At 39.6% G+C, this 19,691-nt stretch overlaps 1 long non-coding RNA gene across 3 annotated transcripts; it reads right to left on the bottom strand.

Moving 5' to 3' along the window:
- Nucleotides 1-846: 846 nt before the first annotated feature.
- On the bottom strand, nt 847-11,549 carry LOC120939867. 3 transcript variants are annotated; one of them, XR_005749376.1, is made up of 3 exons: nt 11,479-11,549; nt 2,760-2,929; nt 847-915 (listed from the first exon to the last, which is right to left on the bottom strand). It is a non-coding gene; the product is annotated as an uncharacterized LOC120939867 (long non-coding RNA). The 3 variants fall into 3 exon arrangements; XR_005749375.1 differs by lacking the exon at nt 11,479-11,549 and adding an exon at nt 9,728-9,807; XR_005749377.1 differs by lacking the exon at nt 11,479-11,549 and adding an exon at nt 7,060-7,074.
- Between the last annotated feature and the right edge of the window lie 8,142 nt (nt 11,550-19,691).

Genomic DNA, 19,691 nt, shown 5'->3' with positions numbered 1-19,691 from the left:
AGGCGCCTCCGCCTGGACCCCTCTGGCGCCACCTGCTTCCCAAAGATGGAACTGTATCTTTGGAACACAGAATGAACCCACAGGACAGTCCACCCATGTGGAAGAAAAATATATTTTAAATATATTTTAATAAAACATTCTTAATATATTTTTCTCAAATATATTGCCATATATTTGAAATGCTACAATTTTGGCCAGATTCAATATATTTCAAAAATATATTTCAATATATTTGTGAATATATTTCGAAATGCATTGTGAAATATGTTGCAAATATATTCATAAATATATGTTAAATGTACTTCTGAATGCATTTAGCAATATATTTATGCAACCATAAATATATTGAAATGTGCATTTTGGAAGTACATTTAACATATATTTATGAATATATTTGCAACATATTTCACAATGCATTCCAAAATATATTCACAATATTTTTGAAATATATTGAATATGGCCAAAATTGTAGCATTTCAAATATATGGCAATATATTTGGGAAAAATATATTAAGAATGTTTTTTTTTAAATATATTTTAAATATAAATGTAAATGTACTTCTGAATGCAAAATTTAAAAAAATACATTCCTATTACATTTTGAAATGCTGTGTATTTAAATATTGTATTTTATATATTGTAGGCCTAAAAACCAGCAAACATTTGGAAAAAAAAACAATAACACAGTACAATACACACAACTTTATTATCATGTAAATATACAAAAACTACAACACAGGGAATAGAAAGTGGTGTTAACTGTGGTAAATGACATTAATGACATAGAAGTTTGTGGTATTCTGCTGAGGTTCCTGATGTTTCCCTTCAGGTGATATTTCAACGCCGCAATTTTTCTCGTAACAGCGTCACTGATCACACCTTATGAAGTCCCAGGAAACTTTGCCAAAGTAGCAGCTTTAAAAAGTAAATAGAAAATATTAGACTTATTAGATTTTCCCTGTAAAACAAAAGCCATATAAGACCCTTTTCACACTGCAGCGCTGCTAAAGCTCCAGCGGTTTTGCAGTGTTTTTGAACACTTTTTAGGCGTTTTTTTTTAAACAAAAAGGGAAAAAGTACAGTTTTTAATGCGCTTTTAAGGTGCTTTGGAAGCGCTGCCCATTAATTTCAATAGGCAGGTGCGTTTTAGGAGCGCTATGTATAGCGCTCCCAACCCGCCCCAGATGCTGCTTGCAGGACTTTTTCTAATGTTGCGCAAGCGCACCGCCCCAGTGTGAAATTACTCATTGCACTGAAAGGGATGCAGTTTTATGAGCTTTTTAGAGGCTATTTCTAGCGCTAAAACGCCTGAAAACTGCCTCAGTGTGAAAGGGGTCTAACAGATGCAGCTGAGTAAACTAACAATATTAAGCAAAAACATCAAAATTTTGTAGACTTTTCAAAAATCTGTATAAAAATCAACATCTTGCCTACAACTTGCCTTATTAGTTCAGACTACTACCAGACTGAACAAGATATCTCATTTTGACACAACAGTCAAATTGGCTTATAGTCTTCATGTCAAAGCTGATGTTTTCTTAGGGGTAGATCCACATACATTTAGTTCGGCGTAGCGTATGTGAGATACGCTACGCTGATGTAACTTACATTTGGCTGCTTTGAATCCTCAAATAATTTGCATAGTGTATCTCTGGCGGCGGAATTCAAATCGGCGATTAGGGGGCGTGTTTCATTTAAATGAAGCGTGTCCCCGCGCCAAATGAACTGCGCAGGCATCGTCCCGAAATTTCCCGCCGTGCATTGCGCTAAATGACGTCGCTAGGACGTAATTTTTTTTACTTAGACGTGAATTACGTACATTCCGATTCACGGACTACTTACGCAAAAAAAAAAAGAATAAAAAAATATTCAAATTAAACGCGGGAACGACGGCCATACTTAACATGGCAATTCTAACTATACGCCGCAAAACAGTAGCTTTAACTATACGCCGGAAAAAGCCGACTACAGACAACGTAAAAGAATGCGACGGCCGTGCGTACGTTGGTGGATCGTCGTAAATAGCTAATTTGCATACTTGACACGGAAAACGACGCAAACTCCACCCAGCAGACGCCGAAGTATTGCATCTAAGATCCGGAGGCGTACGAAGCCGTACGCCTGTCGGATCTAACCCAGATGCCGTCGTATCTTGGTTTGAGGATTCAAACTAAAGATACGACGCAGGAAATTTTAAAGTACGCCGGCGTATCAGTAGATACGCTGGCGTACTCTCTATGTGGATCTACCCCATAGAGTCTAACTGTACACGCTTCTCTCCATCTGTCAGCCGCTTGGAGGCACCGCCTTAAAAGTTACTTTTTATTGAAGTGGTTGTAAAGACACAAGGGTTTTTACCTTCATGTATTCTATGCATGAAGGTAAAAAAATACTTCTGTGTGCAACAGCCCCCCTATACTTACATGAGCCCCCTCTCGATCCAGCGATGTCCACGAGAGCCTTGTCTCTCCAGGGACTTGCACTGCTGATTGGCTTTTTGTAGCGGTGGGAGCTATTGGCTCCCAGTGCTGTCAATCACAGCCAGTGAGCCAATTAGGAGATGGGGCCAAGGCAAGGCTCAGTGTGTGATTGGACACACAGAGCTCTGGTTCAGGAGCACTGGCATGGGACCTGAGAAGAGAAGGATCTGAGCTGCTCTGTACAAAAACCCTTACACAGAGCAGGTAAATAGGAGTAGGACATGTTTGATATTAAAAAAAGACAAAGTTTTAATGTTTCGGTACCAAAAGAAAACGTACCTGTTTAGGCCTTGAGTACGACACTTGACAAGGAGATGAGTTCAACTCTTCAGACGGGACAGAAGGTGATGCACACGATACACCCACACAGGATGAACTTCCACCATCATTCTTCAGTGCTATTAGCTGCGCTCTTGTGGTTTTCAAAGTATCCATTACGCCAGGCAAATCTATGGAAATGCATAAAAACTTAAGTAACATAATGGCCTCACTATAGCCATTCATTTCATTTGTTAGAAATTGATGACTTGTGGAAAAATGTACTTTTACATGATTAGATGGTTTCCTCCAGTCTGCTGCTGACTCCCCCCCCCCCCCCACCACTAGATCAAAAATATTCCAGGAGGGTTTCTCCCAAGGTAAAAGTAAAGATGTTCCACAAAACAAAAATCCTACTTGTGTATATAGTATGTAGTTGCCTCAGTGTACTCACTGATACTATAATGAATGTAGTACAGTAAACTCCCAGTTACCCAACGATCCCCATTAGTACTGTTGTTTCTGGTTGCTTGAGAGCTAATAGTAACTCTCAAGCATCCACCTCCTATGGCACCCTGACCCCCTCCCACTTAGCAGCTAAAGGGGGTAGGGATTGGGGGCAGGGTTTTACCACCCCCAAATTCACATGTGAATGAGCCTTAAAAGTGCTATTGCCAAATGCAACTAAGGGCTCATTCACAAGTGCGGTATGCAATGCTCCAATGCGCCTCTGAGAAATTCTGCAAGGTGGTGAGGAGGCAAAATGTTAACACCAATAATTGCAGTGAAAGGCACGTGATTGCAGCGTGGTAGTACGGCAATTATAGGTTTTAGTCAGGTGTGGGGAGGCAACATTGGAAGACACTGTGCCCTGTGATCTTTGACTTCTCCCATGTTGTTCAGGTAGATCTCCACCTCTCTAAGGTTGCCTAACTCTGCCTTAAAACACTGTAGAATGAAAGGGCAAATGATTGGCCAAACAGAAAATAAAGATAAAAAAAAAAAAAAATAACAAAGGCAGCAGTACTGGTGGAATAACACACAATAAATAGATAAAAAATGAAAAGACTGCGCCAATATAAAAAATTCAATTGAAATTAAAAAATGTCACCAATACCAAGTCACATTGAAAGATTGGCATCCAGGGGCTGATATGCCAAAAACAGTGCACAATAATTAACCAAAACAAAAAATCAGAGTGCAAGGAAAAATTTGTATATAAATTCACAAAATGAATGTCCAATTATATGTATAAACAATGAGAGGTTAATACGCCAAATCGGTGATCCCAAAATTGTATGCCAACAGCACACAATTGGCAAACCAAACATCAAAAGTTCTTAATGATATCACCACAGAACTCAAACACTGATGACCAAATGAATAACGAAGGATGATGCAGATATGATGATCAGATACACAGGGCCGCCATCAGGAATTATGGGGCACCTTACACAGCTTCAGGCATGGGCCCCCTGGAGAAGAGAACCGGGGGGGGGGGTGCTGCCGCCTAAGATTGAGAAGCAGGGAGGCTGCAACGAATTGAGAAGTGGGGGAGTGGGGGGGGCCCTTTACAAAAAAATAAGAAATAAAGAAAAATATATATAAAAAAGGGGGTAGCCATCCGGGGCCCTGGGGACCTCTGGCTGGGCCCTTTAATAAAAAGAAAAAAAGAAAAAAATATATATAAAAAATATATATTTAAATGTATTTATTTTTAAAAAGGGGGGTTGCCATCTGGGGCCCTGGGGACCTCTGGGCCCTTTAATAAAATACATATATATATATATCCATTACGCCAGGCAACCCCCACACACATTTTTTTTTTTTAGAAAAAGAAATTACAAAAAAAGGGGGGTTGCCATCCGGGACCTCTGGGCCCTTTAATAAAAAAAATAAACCTCTGGGCCCTTTAATAAAAAATAAATAAATAAAAAAATATAAAAAAATAAACATTTATTTAAAAAAAGGGGGGGGGGTTGCCATCCAGGGCCCTGGGGACTTCTGGGCCCTTTAATAAAAAATAAATAAAAAAAAAAAATTACAAAAAAAGGGGGGTTGCCATCCGGGACCTCTGGGCCCTTTAATAAAAAAAAATAAACCTCTGGGCCCTTTAATAAAAAATAAATAAATAAAAAAATATAAAAAAATAAACATTTATTAAAAAAAAGGGGGGGGTTGCCATCCAGGGGCCTGGGGACTTCTGGGCCCTTTAATAAAAAATAAATAAAAAAAGGGGGGTTTGCCACATGGGACCCTGGGGACCTCTGAGCCCTTTAATAAATATATATATATATATATATATATATATATATATATATATATATATATATATATATATATATATATATATATATATATATATATAAAATAAATAAAATAATATAAAAAATAAATTAAAAAAATGTATAAAAAAGGGGGGTTGACATCCGGGGCCCTCTGGGCCCTTTAATAATAATAATAATAATAATAATAATATAATATATATATATATATATATATATATATATATATATATATATATATATATATATATATATATATATATATATAAAATAAAAGAAATAAAAAAATATATAACATTTTTTTTTTTTATAAAAAAGGGGGGTTGTCATTCAGGGCCCTGGGGACCTCTGAAATCCAAAAAAAAAAAATTGGCCCTTTAACCACTTCAATACCGGGCTTTAAAACCCACCTCCTTCCCGGGCCTATTCTGGCACTTCTCTCCTACATATACAAATCATCATTCTTTTGCTAGAAAATTACTCAGAACCCCCAAACATTATATATGTTTTTTTAGCAGACACCCTAGGGAATAAAATGGCGGTCATTGCAACTTTTTATCTTGCACCGTATTTGCGCAATAATTTTTCAAACGGCTTTTTTTTGTAAAAAAATGGTTTCATAAATTAAAAAATAACAAAACAGTAACGTTAGCCCAATTTTTTACGTACACTCATGGAATGGCGCCAAACTTTGTTACTTAAAAATCTACTTAAAAATCTCCATAGGCGACACTTTAACATTTTTACAGGTTACCAGTTTAGAGTTACAGAGGAGGTCTAGGCTAGAATTGTTGCACACGCTCTAACGCACGCGGCGACACCTCACATGTGTGGTTTGAACGACGTTTACATACGTGGGCGGGACTTACGTGTGCGTACGCTTCTGAGCGCGAGCTACCAGGGACAGGGGCATTTTAATTTTTTTATTATTATTATAAATTTTTTATTTTACTTATTTATTTATTTTTTACACTTTTTTTTTACATTTTTTTTTTCAATCGCTAAGGAGAGATGCAGGGTCAATAAGACCCCACATCTCTCCTCCAGGCTGGAAAGAATGAGATCGTGAACAAAAATTCACAGATCTCATTCAAACTAGCCGCAATTGCGGTTTGTTTACTTACGGGGACCCGGGCGTGATGTCATCACATCGCGCCCGGGCCTCCGACTGGTCACCAGTCATCTCTATGGCAAACATCCGGCGGACGGCGATCATCTCTCCGGGCCCCCGATGGGACGGGAGAGTCCGGAGAAGCACCGGATGGCGGCGGGATGTCCCCTCCCGCCGCCTGTAAGAACGATCTAGCGGCAGAACCGCCGCTATGATCGTTCTTACGGTGCGCAGGATCGCCGCCGCTAAAAAATGATATCTCAATGATGCCTCTGGGTGCAGGCATCATTGAGATATCCCCCCGCAAAGCCCAAGACGTCATATGACGTCCACCCGGGATAACAGGTCCCCGTTTGGACGTCATTGAACGGCGTGCGGGTATTAAGTGGTTAATAAAATAAAAATATATTAAAAAATATATATATTTTTTTATAAAAAATTAATAAAAAAAAGGGGGGTTGCCATCTGGGGCCCTGTGGGCCTCCGGGCCACTTACAGGTGTACTGCCTGTACCCCCCTGATGGCCGCCCTGCAGAGTAGGGTGTAGACCAGATGAGTCATGTAGGTTCATCTCCATGTAACGGTTCATCTCCACGGCGACACACTTGTAATTCAGGATATACTGTAAATGTGTATTTTAAGAAGCAATCCAAATTAAAGGCAGCTACCAATAATAATGTATTTATATAAAAATACACAAAAATGTAAGATATATAAGAAAAACTTCACTTTTGAAATATGTTGGTGAAATGTTTTAAATGTCTTACAAATGGAAAAGCTTTAATATAGAATATTTAATTAAAATAAAAAAATACACATTAAATTATATACACATAGTAAAACAGAAGAATAAACAAACCCTAGTAAATTAGCAATCTGCAATTCCAATCCCATCTTTGTTCTTTCAGTAAAAGTCTTACCCTACCTCCAGACAAAAAAAAGCCCAGCAATTGAGATATCAACTAGAAAAGATACAATTTCTGGGGGAAATTGTGTGGCGTGTTCTTGCCTCCACCGATACTCCTGACTGGAGACATTGCCCCTGGAGATGTAAACCCTTCAGCCTTGTGTGGGAGGAGCTAAAAATTCACATCACAGCTGTGTTTAAGAAGTTATTCACCTCAGTGTTTCCTAGGAAACCAATGTTTGTTGATATGCAGCCTCTGAGCAGAGACCAGAAATTCTGGCTTTTTTTTTGAATACTTGTCCTTCTTCAGGCAGTATTTTAAAAACTATAAATCGTACAGCGAATATCTTTATATTGTGTGAATCACAAGACCCAGACCTACATTTTGATGTATAGTATGTCTCTGAAATATTAAAATTGAAGGCACAGTCGCAGTTTAAATATTACTTGTCTATGTAGTGTAAAAACTGTGGGAGGAGTTACCATATCTATAGGGGGAGGAGTCTGTATTATCCAATCATGTTGCTTGTTTATTGTAAATTTGCATATTTCAGGAAAACACTTTCATTCCTTGAATTTTTATCTTTTCTTAGTAATAAATAATAAAACAATGATTCTGGGAGGGGGAGAGTAAAACCAGTAATAAGTTTAGTAGATATCGCCTGCAATGACAGCGAAAAAAAAAAAAAAAAAAAAAAATGTTCTCTCCATAAGTTGACTGTAACAAATTTTCACCTGCTATAAATAGGGCTGAGAGCAAACTTAATATCTGCCTACGGGTAAAACGCCCTGAATACGCCCGTTCTCGATCTGTACACGGAAGCTAAGCTCGGTAGCCTGGGGTGAGTACTTGGAATAGGAGACGGTTCGCTTGCGGCTGTTGACCTCCTTAAGGAATCCACCAGGTCCTGTAGGCTTTTTGCTTTTCTTCCAGCAGGGGTCACTCTGCTCCATGGCTCTTTTTACATTCATTTTTACCCGAAACCCCCCTTCCCCAACCTGTAAGGGGCCGGGTGGTCCCCAGGGGCCCAGAATAAAATAAAATGTATTAATAATAATAATAATAATAATAATAATAATAATATAATATATATATAAAAAATAAAAGAAATAAAATATATAAAAAAATATTTTTTTTATAAAAAAAGGGGGGGTTGTCATCCAGGGTCCTGGGGATCTCCGGGCCCCTAAAAAAAAAAATTGTCCCTTTAATTAAAAATAAAATAAAAATATATTAAAAAATATATATATTTTTTTATAAAAAATAAATAAATAAAGGGCGTTGCCATCTGGGGCCCTGTGGGCCTCTGGGCCCCTGGGAACCACTGGACCCCTAAAAAAAAAGTAATTGGCCCTTTAATAAAAAATAAAATAAAAATATTTTAAAAAATATATATATTTTTTATAAAAAATAAATAAAAAAAAGGGGGGTTGCCATCTGGGGCCCTGTGGGCCTCCGGGCCCTTGTAAACTCCGGACCCCTAGAAAAAAAATTTGGCCCTTTAATAAAAAATAAAATAAAAATATATTAAAAAAAATATATATATTTTTTATAAAAAATAAATAAAAAAAAGGGGGGTTGCCATCTGGGGCCCTGTGGATCTCCGGGCCCCTAAAAGAAAAAAAATTGGCCCTTTAATAAAAAATAAAATAAAAAAATATATATATATTTTTTATAAAAAATAAATAAAAAAAAGGGGGGTTGTTATCTGGGGCCCTGTGGGCCTCCGGGCCCTGGGAACCTCCGGACCCCTAAAAAAAAAAAAAATTGGCCCTTTAATAAAAAATAAAATAAAAATATATTTAAAAAAAATATATATTTTTTGTATAAAAAATAAATAAAAAAAAAAGGGGGTTGCCATCTGGGGCCCTGTGGATCTCCGGGCCCCTAAAAAAATAAAAAAATTGTCCCTTTAATAAAAAATAAAATAAAAATATATATATTTTTTTTTATAAAAAATAAATAAAAAAAAGGGAGGTTGTTATCTGGGGCCCTGTGGGCCTCCGGACCCCTAAAAAAAGAAAATTGGCCCTTTAATAAAAAATAAAATAAAAATATATTAAAATATATATATATTTTTTATAAAAAAAAAAAAAAAAGGTGTTGTTATCTGGGGCCCTGTGGGCCTCCGGGCCCCTGGGAACCTCCAGACCCCTAAAAAAAATGTGGCCCTTTAATAAAAAATAAAATAAAAATATATTAAAAAATATATATTTTTTTATAAAAAATAAATAAAAAAAGGGGGGGGTTGCCATCTGGGGCCCTGTGGGCCTCCGGGCCCCTGGGAACCTCCTGACCCCTAAAAAAAATGTCCCTTTAATAAAAAATAAAATAAAAATATATTAAAAAAAATATATATGTTTTATAAAAATAAATAAAAAAAAGGGGGGTTGCCATCTGGGGCCCTGTGGGCCTCCGGGCCCCTGGGAACCTCCGGACCCCTAAAAAAAAATTGGCCCTTTAATAAAAAATAAAAAAAATATATTAAAAAAAATATATATATTTTTTATTAAAAAAAAGAAAAAAAAAGGGGGTTGCCATCCGGGCCCCTGGGGACCTCCGGGCCCCTTACAGGTGTACTACCTGTGCCCCCCTGATGGCGGCCCTGCAGATACAGTGCCAGTTGAATGTGGTGATATAAAAAAACAGAAGGTGCCCACCACCGTAATTAAGTTGTCCGCTTACCAAAGGCAAGTTGTCTCAGTTGTCGTTTTCTTCTTCCAAGTGCTTATTCCGGTTTTCCATTCACCAGTTGTCAGTCTTGGTCAGAAAAAAAATTAGCTTTCCACCTCCACACCCCCCCCCCCCCCCCCACACACACACACACACCACAGACACCACTAACCTCCTTCTGCACAATGTATTTGATGGCAGCTGAATGTAAACAGCAGGTAGTGGGGGAACCATAGCCAGACTGCCATTGGCTGTTTCAATTTTAAAATTAGGCTGATTATTGCGCCCCCTCCCACTGCCTGTTGTCAATCAGCAGAGGAAGACCTGAAGAAGACCTTTGCTGATTGACAACAGGCAGTGGGCGGGTGCAATAGCCCACTAGCTATTGGCTACTGCAAATTAAAATAGTCAATAGCAACCTGGCTATTGGTTCCCCAGCTATCTGCTCTTTTTTCCTGTATTCTGACAGTGGCCAGTGGCTGTTAGAATACAAAAAAAGGCCTAGGTGTCAACTGATATCAGGCTACTTCTGGGGCAGCTGGATGTATCAGAATATCAGTACCTCATATTGTTATCAGCCTGAAAAGTGGCCCATAATTGGTATCTGTATGGAAAAATCCATATCTGTTGGCACCTAGTAGCAGGGCAGATAATATGCAAAAGGGGAGGGAGACATAAAACATTGGTAGCACTGTGCCCTGACATTATGGGGTATATTTACTAAAGGCAAATCCACTTTGCACTACAAGTGCACTTGGAAGTGCAGTCGCTGTAGATCTGAAGGGGACATGCTAAGAAAAAAAATGTTTTGCTTGTACATGACTGGATGATAAAATCAGCAGAGCTTCCCCTCATTTCAGATCTTCCCCTCAGATCTGCAGCGACTGCATTTCCAAGTGCACTTGTGATGCAAAATGGATTTGCCTTCAGTAAATCAACCCCTATGCTGCATGGTGAGTGGATATAGAATGAAAGCCGTATAATATTATATGCAGCAATGTGCACTGAAAGTATGCTACACAGTTACTGGATATAACATGGAAGCCATACATATTATATGCAGCAGGGTGACATGCTGTGGAAGAGGAGCTTTATAATATTACATTAATGTGCACATGCTGTATGGTAACTGGGAAGGTGAATGCACACAGAATGAGAACTATTCAGCAGGAAACAGACAAATAAAACTTAAAGCGGGGGTTCACCCTTAGAGGGCACTTTTCCCCCTTAGATTCCTGCTCGTTATTACTAGGGGAATCGGCTATTTATTTTAAAATATGTGCAGTACTTACCCGTTTACGAGACCATTCCTCTCCGTCGCTTCCGGGTATGGGCTTCGGGAATGGGCGTTCCTTCTTGATTGACAGGTTTCCGAGAGGCTTCCGACGGTCGCATCCATCGCGTCACGATTTTCCGAAAGAAGCCGAACGTCGGTGCGCAGGCGCAGTATAGAGCCGCACCGACGTTCGGCTTCTTTCGGCTACGAGTGACGCGATGGATGCGACCGTCGGAAGCCTCTCGGATGACTGTCAATCAAGAAGGAACGCCCGCTCCCGAAGACCCATACCCGGAAGCGACGGAAGAAGATGCAGCTCGAAAACGGGTAAGTACTGCTCATATTTTAATATAAATAGCCGATTCCCCTAGACCGAACGAGCAGGAAGCTAAGGGGAGATTTTTTTTTTTTTTTAAATGGGTGAACTCCCGCTTTAACTCATGCACCAAACTTTCACAATTCTAATATTATTTGATAGAAGACATACCTTTCATCCAGGAGAATACATTCAGGAGAATACAGAGAGCGTCTCCACCATGCCATGCTTTCCTTTCCAGACTAGGCCTTGCCAGAAACAGGAAGTGAGAGGTGAAAGTTCACCCCTCTGGTTCCCACTGCTCACTTCCTGTCTTCCTGTATTATGGTTGAAGTCTCTCTGTTTGAAGAGTTTTCCCCAGGGCAGGATTTACATATTAGAAGATTGATGGGAGAGGCATTCTATATATATATATATATATATATATATATATATACACTGTATCTTCATTCTGCTATACTGTATGTGTGTGTTTGTATATATATATATATATATATATATATATATATATATATATATATCAGATATACTCTATGTGTGTGTATATTTGTATATATATATATATATATATATATATATATATACACACACACACATACACGCATATATACACACACACACACACAACAATGCAGCTCTCATCACTTACATATCTAGCTTCCAGCCCAGCCTAGTATTGGCCCATGACAACAGTGCAGCTTGGGCAGGGATATGACATTTAAAGCGGAGTTCCACCCAAAAGTGGAAGCTCCACTTATTTGCCTCTCCCCCCCCCCTACTTTGCCACATTTGCCACCTTTCGGGGGAGGGGAGCAGGTTCCTGTTTTTGACAGGTACCTGTCCCCACTTCCGAGAGATCTCGCTGCGGCGGATGCGTTTCCGATGCTTTTCTGCATGCATGTTTTTGATGCATGTTTGGTGTGTTTTTAAAGCATTCCAGTGCATTTTCCTCCTCTTTTTTACTTAACCTAAGATAAGGACATGTGTGTTCTAGTGCGTTCAGGTGCATTCTAGTGCGTTGTTGATGTGCTTTACAGTGTTCCAGTACAGTCCAGTGCAGGAAAAATGCAGCATGCACTACTTTTTTTCTGAAACTGCAAGCACTGGTGTGAATTATGCCATTGAAAACCATATAACCTACTTTCCATGCAGAAAAAAATACGCATTGGACTGCATGTGGTGTGAATTGGCCCCTATAGGGAATGGCGGCAGCAGCACCCGAGAGCCAATGGAAACATTGGCTGGGGTACCAACATCGCCGGATTCCAGGACAGGTAAGTGTCCTAATATTAAGTCAGCAGCTGCAGTATGTGTACAGTATAGGGGTTATTTACTAACGGCAAATTCACTTTGCACTACAAGTGCAAACTACAAGTGCAAACTACAAGTGCAAAGTGCACTTGAAATTGCACTGAAAGTGCACTTGTAAGTGCAGGCGCTGTAAATCTGAGGGGTAGATCTGAAATGAGGGGAAGCTCTGCTGATTTTATCATCCAATCATGTGCAAGCTAAAATGCTGTTTTTTTATTTTCCTTGCCCCCCTCGGATCTACAGCGACTGCACTTCCAAGTGCACTTTCCTTGCAATTTCAAGTGCACTTTGCATTTGTAGTTTGCACTTGTAGTGCAAAGTGGATTTGCCTTTAGTAAATAACCCCCTTTGTGTAGCTGCTGACTATTAATTTTGTGCTGGGGAGAACTTTAATATCCCAATTCCTTTTAATTGGCTGCTGGAATTACCCTTCGGCAGGTACTAAGTCCAAACAATGGACTGGACTTAGTATAAAAATAATATACAGTATATATACTATATATACTATATTGCCAAAAGTATTAGGACACCTGCCTTTACATGCACATTAACTTTAATGGCATCCCAGTCTATAACAGCTTCAATTCCTCTGGGAAGGCTGTCCTATGGGAATGTTTGACCATTCTTCTAGAAAAACATTTGTGAGGTCAGGCAATGATGTTGGATGAGAAGGCCTGGCTCATAGTCTCCACACAAATTCATCCCAAAGGTGTTCTATCAGGTTGAGGTCAGGACTCTGTGCAGGCCAATCAAGTTCCTCCACCCCAAACTCGCTCATCCATGTCTTTATGGACCTTGCTTTGTGCACTGGTCCAAATCATTTGGTGGAGGGGGGATTATGGTGTGGGGTTGTTTTTCAGGGGTTGGGCTTGGCTCCTTAGTTCCAGTGAAGGGAACTCTTAAAGCGTCAGCATACCAAGACATTTTGGACATTTTCATGCTCCCAACTTTGTGGGAACAGTTTGTGGCCCCTTCCTGTTCCAACATGACTGTGCACCAGAGCACAAAGCAAGGTCCATAAAGAAACTGATGAGCGAGTTTGGTAATATTCTTTTATTTTAAAAGAGTAAAACAAACCATTTTAAAATCGGAGTGGGTCTCTTATAAATGTATTCAGAATGTTATCTATGTCATAATTACAAAAATATCAGAAAAAATATATGTTGAAATGTCTTTATTAGACATTACATTTTTTCAGAAAACATATTTTAAAAATATATTTTCCAATATATGTTTTTGGAAAATGCATTTAAATTATATTTTTGGAATGCATTTACAAGTATATTTAAAGATATATGTTTAAATGCATTTTTTTATATGTTCAAAAATATCTGGAAAATATATTTACAAACATATATTTTCACATATATGCCTTTGGAAAATATATTACAATTATATTTTTGGAACGCATTTACAAATATATGTAAAAATATATGTTGAAATGACTTTTTTATGTGTTAAAAAAATCTGAAGAATATATTTTAAAAATATATTTTCCAATATATGTTTTTGGAAATTGCATTTAAATTATATTTTTGGAATGCCTTTACAAATATATTTAAAAATATATGTTTAAATGTATTTTTTTTAGATGCTCAAAAATATCTGTCAAATATATTAAAAAATATATATTTTCAAATATATGCCTTTGGAAAATATATTTTAATTTACATTTTTGGAATAGATGTAAAAATATATTCGCGTAGGCCAATATATTGTAAATATATTTAAAATATATAATTTTTTTAAATAAATATATTGGAAATATATTTTTCTTCCGTATGGGCAGGGCTGGCAGCAGCCCAATTTGAACAGATCAACATGGATGAGAGCAATGTAACTCTCTCATCATCCAACTAAATTGACATAGCACCTGTACTGAAAAGTACACAGGCGCTACACAGTATATAGAGTATATAGAGGGAGTATGAAAGTGTTAATCAGGTTTTAATTGCTATCTGTGTCCTCATTGAGGAGATTCACCATTCCTGTTTGTTCTTTTGACCATTATCTTGACTACAGGAAGTTATGGGGTATGGGGAAGTGAGGGTATATGCCGGTGGAAGACAAATCAGTGATATCAGAAAGAATGATGGCTTGTGATTGGCTGTTGCAACATTAAGAGTATAAATGTGCCCTGGTGTGGAAGCACCCTGCCTTCCACATGGTTTTGCTGCTGGAAGCTGCTGTGGCAACTACTACCATTGAAACAGCTGACATTGAACCCAGAACCCGAGCCACTGATTTTGGACACTGGACTAAAATACTGGCCTACAAAGGGTCTGGTCCATTGTTGTATAAAGGATCGGGATATCTTAAGACTGGTCTGTCCAACTTCAGGCCCGTACACACGATCGGATATTCCGACAACAATTGTCCGATGGACGTGTTTTGTTGGATAATCCGACCGTTTGTATGCTCCATCGGACAATTGTCGGAAATTCCGACAACAAATGTTGGAAGGTCATGCTCTCAAATTGTCCAACAACAAATGTGTTCTGTCGGATTATCCGAACGCGTGTACAAAGTACAAGCACGCATGCTCCGAACCAATGCTAACCATAAGACAACATTAGCAGTTGCCAAAAGGGTGGCGACAAAGAGCAGAAAAAACACGTTGTTTTGAGAATGCTGACTGAAAAAGTTCTGCCGTCTGTATGCAGAACAAGTTCACATCCAACGCCCTTCGGACAAAAATCCACGGATTTGTCCGTCCGATGGAAGTCCAATCGTGTGTATGATGTTTAAGATTGGATATGCCAATTCCACTCTCTGGGTTCGCTGTTTTAGCTGCAAAATTCTGCTATGTCTGTGGCTGTCAAAGGCAGAGGAGCCACGGGACCTGGGACTGGCTAGACTTCCTTTAGCGGCTGTTATTGTAGCACCATCTACTTTACCTTTGGAAATAAAACTGCTGAAGCATAAAGCTGGAGTCCTCAGTATAATATTTCCCAATGTTTGGATTTCCCATCACTTTGGCCACCAAGACATTGACCACCCCCCACATGTTTAACCCATAGATGGGCTTAATTGTAAAGTTTCTTTGATCAACTCCTTTATGAATGTCCTGGTTTACTTGGTAGTAAAACAAGCTTCTGCAACTGTGAGCATGGTGTTGATATTTATAGCCGAATCTTGGCTGTAGATTCTGAAAGGTGCTGCACAATCTGTGCTTGATTAGCTGCAGCTAAGGGCATGGTAGACATTAGCAGTCTGAGGCTGGGTTCACACTACTACACTACTTTCATCCTACTTTGCTCTGCTACATTGGTCCTACATTTATCCTACATTGGTCCTACATCCATCCTACTTTCATGAACAGGATACTACTTTGGTCGGACTTCAATGATATTCAATGGGCCTGAAGTAGGATCAATGTAGGACCAAAAGTAGTATAGGGAGCATTTTCAAAGTCGGACCGACTTGTGTAGGACCAGTTAAGACGGCTCTCATAGGGAAACATTGATTTTCTCACGTCATGCTACATGAGGCTCCCAATGTAGGACCGTTTGTAGGACAAGTGTGAACCCAGCCTTAGGCTGGTATGGCACTGCTGTTGTATGACTGTCGATCCTTCTTTGCCCTGCGACATCGGTCCTATATTAGTCTGTGGCGGCTGGTGCTCCATTTTTTTGAGGGGACGGCAAACAAAACCACCAACTCCCCCAACAGCCCTGCACTTACCCCGCCCGCTCGTTCACTCGCCCTCCGGCCCCGCACTTACCCCAGCCTGCCTTCTCGCTTGCCTGCCAGCCCCACACTTACCCCATCCAGGTCGCGGGTGGCTCCCCTGGCTTCTCCTCCTGTCAAATCTGGTCACTTCTCTGACCAACTAATCCAGTCTTAAGACCTGCTCTCTGCCCTGATTGGCAAGCAGGAGACACTGGAAGACAATAGCGAATGTTCATTCGCTAATGTAACAAGTGGGTGGGCTTGGGGCACAGTGTTATGCGCCCCGAGCCCACCCTTTTTGAAGCCAATTACAGCCTCTGGCTGTAATCATGTGAACTTGTGTATAAAGCTATTCTTGCGCTACTATTGAACTGCTAAAAATCAGCTGAAAGTGTAAGGCCTCGTACACACGACCGAGAAACTCGACGGGCGAAACACATCGTTTTGCTCGTCAAGTTCCTTGTGAAGCCGTCGAGAAACTCGACAAGCTAATTTTCTCCATTCCCGTCAAGGAAATAGAGAACATGCTCTTTTTTTGGCTCGTCGAGTTTCTCGACAGTTTCCTCAACGAAAATGTACACACGACCGGTTTCCTCGGAAAAAAAATATCTCCCAGCAAGTTTCTTGCTGGTTTTTGCCGAGAAACTCGGTCGTGTGTACGAGGCCTAAGAATCAACTGCTGCAAAACACCAAAGGTGAAACCGTGACCTGATTGAAATTAATATATAAAAGATAGTGTTGAGCTGTTGAGATGAAATAATCCTAAAGTGCTACCTATAATGCATACATAAATAAATGGTAAAAAACAATGATAAAGTGCAATGTGCAAAATATTGTGCAAGTGGCAATCGAGTAAAGGGGTGCAACTCAATGCAGTGACTAAGTGTACTTATAATGCTGAGGAAAAATATTGCACATTATCAGAAGTAGCAAAAATGCAAATCATACATGTCATAAATTAGCACAAAGTGAAATACAAACCTGCAGGAGTGAACGTGGTAAATCACATGTAAATAGACAGATCCCCTTTCTGACAGGGAAGTAGAGAGAGATCTTCTGTTCCTATTGATCAGGAACAGCGATCTCTCTCCCTTATCCCAGTCACTACACTCCCCCCACAGTTAGAAACACCTCCCAGGGAACATATTTAATCCCTTGATCTCCCCCTAGTGTTAACCCCTTCCCTGGCAGTGACATTTATACAGTAATCAGTGTCTATTTTTTAGCTCTGATCGCTATATAAATGTCACTGTTCCCAAAAAATTGACAAAAGTGTCCGATCTGTCCGCTGCAATGTCGCAGTCCCGCTAAAAATCGCTGATCACCGCCATTACTAGTAAAAAATACATACATTTTTTTTTTTTAATAAATCTATCCCCTATCTTGTATATGCTATTATTTTTGTGCAAACCAATCAATATATGCTTATTGCTTATTTTTTTTTTGGACCAAAAATATGTAGAAGAATACATATTTGCCAAAACTGATGAAGAAATTAGCTTTTAAAAATTTTTGGGGGATATTTATTATAGCAAAAACTTTTTTGTTGTTTTTTTGTGATAAAATACCCCCCAAAAAAAGCTCTATTTGTGGGGGGGGGGGGAAATACATACATTTTGTTTGGGTACAACGTTGCATGACCGCACAATTGTCAGTGCCATATCGCAAAAAAAATGGTCTGGTCATTAAGGGGGCAAATCCTTTCGATCCTTAACCACTTGAGATCCGCGCTGTAGACGAAAGACGTCCACAGCGCGGCTCTCAAGTGCTGGGTGGACGTCCTGCTGTTTACATTCCCCGTGCGCGTCCCTGGGGGCGCGCAGCGGGGGAAACACTGTGCCCGGCTCATCGCTGGGAAGCCGATGCGTGTGCCTGGCGGTCGCAATGTCCGCCAGGTACCCGCGATTGGCGGTGACAGCAGGGACATGGAGCTCTGTTTGTAAACACACACAGGGAATACATTTAACCCCTTCCTCACCCCCTAGTATTAACCCCTTCCCTGCCAGTCACATTATACAGTAATTAGTGCATTTTTATAGCACTGATCGCTGTATAAATGTGAATGGTCCCAAAATTGTGTCAAAAGTGTCCTATACATCCGCCGTAATATCGCAGGACAGACAAAAAAAAAATCGCAGACCGCCGCCATTACTCGTAAAAAAAAAAAAACATAAATCTATCCCCTATTTTGTAGGCACTATAACTTTTGCGCAAACCAATCAATATACGCTTATTGCCATTTTTTTAACAAAAGTATGTAGAAGTATACGTATCGGCCTAAACCAAGGGAACTTTTTTTTTTTTTTTTTAAATTGGGATATTATTATAACAAAAAGTAACAAATATTGTGTTTTTTTTCAAAATTTTCAGTTTTTTTTGTTTAAAGCGCAAAAAATAAAAATCGCAGATATGATGAAATACCACCAAAAGAAAGATCTATTTGTGGGAAAAAAATGATAAAAATATAATTTGGGTACAGTGTTGTATGACCGCACAATTGTCATTCAAAATGCGTCAGCGCTGAAAGCTGAAAATTGGTAATGATGTGGTTAAAGGGATTGTAAAGGTTTGTTTTTTTATTTTCTAAATATGTTGCTTTAAGCTAGTGCATTGTTGGTTCACTTACCTTTTCCTTCAATTACCCTTCTAATTTTTTTTTTCTGTTTTCTTTGTCTGAATTTCTCACTTCCTGTTCCTCCTCAGTAAGCTGTTCTAAATGACTTTCCACCACTCGGATGATGGTGGAAAGCTTACTGAGGAGGAACAGGAAGCGAGAAATTCAAACAAAGAAAAAAGCATTTAGAAGGGAAATGGAAGGAAAAGGTAAGTGAACCAACAATGCACTAGCTTAACCACTTCCGAACCGCCGCATGTATATGTACGTCGGCAGAATGGCACGTACAGGCACATTGGCGTACCTGTACGTCCCTGTCTAGACGTGGGTCGGGGGTCCAATCGGGACCCCCCCGCTACATGCGGCGGTCGGATTCCCACGGGGATCGATCCGGGACGATCAGCTATTAGTTTCTAGCCGCCTCCTCGCGATCGCTCCCCGGAACTGAAGAACGGGGAGAGCCGTATCGGCTTCCCCGTGCTTCACTGTGGCGGCTGCATCGATGGAGTGATCCCTTTTATAGGGAGACTCGATCGATGATGTCAGTCCTACAGCCACACCCCCCTACAGTTGTAAACACACACTAGGTGAACCCTAACTCCTACAGCGCCCCCTGTGGTACTTCCAAACTGCAACTGTCATTTTCACAATAAACAATGCAATTTAAATGCATTTTTTGCTGTGAAAATGACAATGGTCCCAAAAATGTGTCAAAATTGTCCGAAGTGTCCGCCATAATGTCGCAGTCACGAAAAAAAACGCTGATCGCCACCATTAGTAGTAAAAA

The sequence above is a fragment of the Rana temporaria genome, chromosome 5 (assembly GCF_905171775.1).
Source record: "Rana temporaria chromosome 5, aRanTem1.1, whole genome shotgun sequence".
Lineage (NCBI taxonomy): Eukaryota > Metazoa > Chordata > Amphibia > Anura > Ranidae > Rana > Rana temporaria.
Note: the sequence above shows the minus strand (reverse complement) of the source record. Positions and strands in the feature narration are given on the sequence as shown.